This window comes from Tupaia chinensis, unplaced genomic scaffold (assembly GCF_000334495.1).
Source record: "Tupaia chinensis unplaced genomic scaffold, TupChi_1.0 Scaffold146907_1, whole genome shotgun sequence".
Lineage (NCBI taxonomy): Eukaryota > Metazoa > Chordata > Mammalia > Scandentia > Tupaiidae > Tupaia > Tupaia belangeri.
In genome coordinates, this window is record NW_006206760.1 from 1,425,630 (window position 1) to 1,429,102 (window position 3,473).

Sequence of the window (3,473 nt, forward strand, 5' to 3'; positions counted from 1 at the left end):
CGGGACACGAACCGCGGTCGACTACGTGGGAGTCCAGCGACATAGCCATTACGCCAACTGCTGGTTCCCATTTCCTCTCATTCTTGTAACAGGCTTTTAACCGACAGGGGTAGCGGTGAGAGGGGGAAGCAAATAACTTAAAATAATGCATGCTAATAGACACACACACGAATCTCTCAGAGTGTCATTTCTGTGCAGCCTTGGGACAGAGGTGGGGGAACTTCAACTTGCAGAGAGGAAGGAAATAGTGAGTGTGGTGCACCCGGTGGGAATCGAACACTCCAGACAAACCATATGCCAGAGAGCCTTCAACGACCCCTTCTTTCTCCTTGGCAGGCCCGGGTTGGGCACCCTCGCTGGGCTCCTGCTGTCCCATGTATATACGGACATGCAGAACCCCAGCCCAAGCCGTGCACTATCTGCTTCCGAGGCCTCGCGGCCCACGGCCTGGCCTCACTCACGGAGGTAACCACTTACTGGCCCGTAGACTGGCTTACCCAGTCCTCACAGTCGCCCTATGCGATAAACATTTTCAAATCTATTTTAACAGTCAAGGAAACCGAGACCTCCAGTGGTTAAATGATTTTGGTGAAACCATAAGGCCTCCAAAAAGCAGAACCAAAATTCACCCCCTGCATCTGCCCTGGCTCGTCACTCAGCTGCCTCTCAAGTGGGAGCCCCGCCGCTGTGGGAGGGCAAGGCACCCCAAGACCCAGGCCCGAGGCAGAAGGTCCATATTCTTGTTCTGAGGGCCCCTCCTCTGAGATTCCCAAGCAAACACAATCGCCTGCAGGACAAGGTGAAAACGTTCTCAAAAATGGGGACCAGCAGGTGGCATGGTGGGTAAGGCGCTGGACATTCCCACGTGGTCGACCATGATTCGAGTCCCAGACCTGGTGGCTTGCTTTCTCACCTCTCTCTCTCTCTCTCTCTCTCTCTCTGTGTGTGTGTGTGTGTTGTGTGTGTGTGTGTGTGTGTGTGTCCCCATATAGTCGATCATGGTTCAAGTCCCGGACCCAGTGGATTAAACTCACGCCAGGTGTGTGTGCATGTGTGCCCAAGATCCTGAGAGGAGAATGGAGGATAAGGGATTGTGGCGTGGCCATCCCCCCTGGGGGGTGATTAGCAAAAACCTCTCCCCCCAAAAAAAATTTTATTTAAAATAAATAAATAAATGAGTAAGAAAAAAAAATACTTTCTCAAAAATGCCTTCATGTGAAATGCTATCTGACATGGCAAGAGAATAGTTTTTGTTTGTTTGTTTGGTTTTTTTTGCAACGGTCTCCTAAGCACAAAGACCTCTTGCATGTTGTTTTTTTTTTTCCATGACTCAACAACTGTCTATGTACCCTGAACTCATGCTTAAATGGTGTCTTTCCTTGTTGCAAAGCTGCTCTGCCACTTATCCCAGAAGGAGCTCACCATAGCCATCGCAGGGGTAGAGAACCCCGAAGACATGCAATGCATTCAGCCATTTCTCCCCAGGGTGAGTGGGATGGGTCTCCGTCCCTGCTGTTCTTAGTGAATCAGTGGGGAGCTGTTAATGTTTACGAAGCTTCTCCTCTGTGATTCGCCATCGCAAAATACTTCAGTGGGCTCTGAAGATAGATGAACACATACTAAAATCTTATCTGAAAGCTCTGAGGCTCAAACCCAGGGCTTTAATCGTAATATATTTATTCCTTCCTGGCTCTCCACTAAATGCTCAACAACTGTAGCAAAACAAAGCCATGCCTTCTGACGGAGAGAGGGCATGATGGGGGATTGTAAAATGCTCGCTCTTCTTAAGAAAAAGATCCTAATTCTGATGGATGACTTGAGTGTGAAAGCACATTCCTGTAAGATGCTTTATTCATTCTTTTAAAATTCTAAATAGTAAAGTATCTTCGAAATCTCATGAATGAGTTCCTCCTTCTGCATTTTAATTCATTATAAACAACAGCTTCCCCAACCAGATAAGAATATCATTTCAAACATCTTTTAGCTTCCCTCTCACAGCCGTAACCATGAAAACATCACACAGACCCGCCCCCCCACACTGCTATTCTCATCATCTATTTTCTCTTTAAGTAGTTTAATGCAATCTAGCATGTCGCTCTTAGTTTCAGTAAATAGTAGGTTCTCAGGAGCCTCAACTGCCCCCCTTCTCCTGGTTTGTTTGCCCAGATAACTGTTCATCTAGCGAACAGTCACACCCCAGTTCCCTATTGCAAAGCCATTATTCATAATGGGGTCTCCTTAGAGAGGGTGCCAACACCCACAGCCACCCATCAGGCTGAGGCTCCAAAGCTACAGTATGTGCCTTTTTTCTGAGACTGTCAGAGTACAGCGAATGTAGTGACATGACCACAACCCTTCGAAGCAGTCCCTTAGAGCTGACATATTTACTCAACATCTCAGACGTTAGTCCAAGCTCTTTCAAAACCCTTTCTCCAATATCCCTCAGCTGCAGTTGAATAAACTATGAAACGCATCCGGATCACAATGTCACAATGTAACTTGTTTGAAATTCAGTGTAACCTCTGGCTTGGACACCCACCGTATTCGCTGGCGGTGGCTCCAAATGGCTGTCTCCTAAAATCAAATCCACTCAAGCAGGGCAGAGACAGGTCCTCGTCCATGCAATTCTAAAAGAATGAGCCGCAGGCCCCGAGAGCCGATCCAGAAGGGAACTCTGGAGTGTGAAGTTCTAAGAGCAGCCTCCCTGGGTCCGCTGCACAAACTCCTGGGAAAACAGAGGCCGGGCATGCCATGCTCACGCAGGTGGAGACATCCTGGTTTGTTGAAAGAAGAGGAGGAAGAAGAAGAAGGCCATTCTGGTTTCCCCCCACTCTCATGTCTTAGTCGTCGTCTCGATAGGGATCTTCGGTTTGGGCACAAACATCACAGGGCGACTGCACCCCAGCACAGCTGCTCCGAGCAGGCGTGGCAGGCGTAGCAGTTAGGAGCCCGGCAGGGCAGACAGTGCAAACCTGCCAGCCCTGCAGAATGACAGGCACCCTGCACCGCGCTGGAGGGAACAGGCTGAAGCTTATACCCAAAGGCAATCTGAAATTCTGGAGAAAGTCTCAATTTGATGCAGACAAAACAAAATTGAAATCCCAGCTCTTCTTACTGCTAAAAGAGGGCCTGGTTTCGCCATCTGCAAACTAGGCTGACTATTGTCTCTGTTGGAAGAATTCATTTAAAACAACACCTGGATACTTTATGCTTGGGCTACAATACGGATTCCACACTTCACGGGTGGATGTTATTAGACACTCCTGTTTTGGATTCTTGCGTGGTGGAGTTTGCACGCTTATGCCAACCCTTAAATAACAGCTGTAGAACTGCAGAATTTGCAAAGCTTTGTCAGGGCCCAGATCTGGTGGGATGAAGCCGTACAAGCTCCCACACCATGCCCAGGTTCTAACACTGTGTGTTTATTGTCTGGATGAGTTAAAAGAATCCAGAGATTTGGAAACCACGTTGTG

The 3,473-nt window shown here is 48.2% G+C and overlaps 1 protein-coding gene across 2 annotated transcripts in view; it reads right to left on the reverse strand.

Moving 5' to 3' along the window:
- RHOH (ras homolog family member H) overlaps window positions 1-2,880 on the reverse strand; it is a 42,460-nt gene extending 39,580 nt beyond the window's left edge. For both annotated transcript variants that reach the window (XM_027768583.1, XM_027768581.1), the window contains exon 1: window positions 2,540-2,880. The gene's annotated coding sequence lies outside the window, so the exon portion shown is untranslated. The remainder of the gene's footprint in view (window positions 1-2,539) is intronic.
- Between the last annotated feature and the right edge of the window lie 593 nt (window positions 2,881-3,473).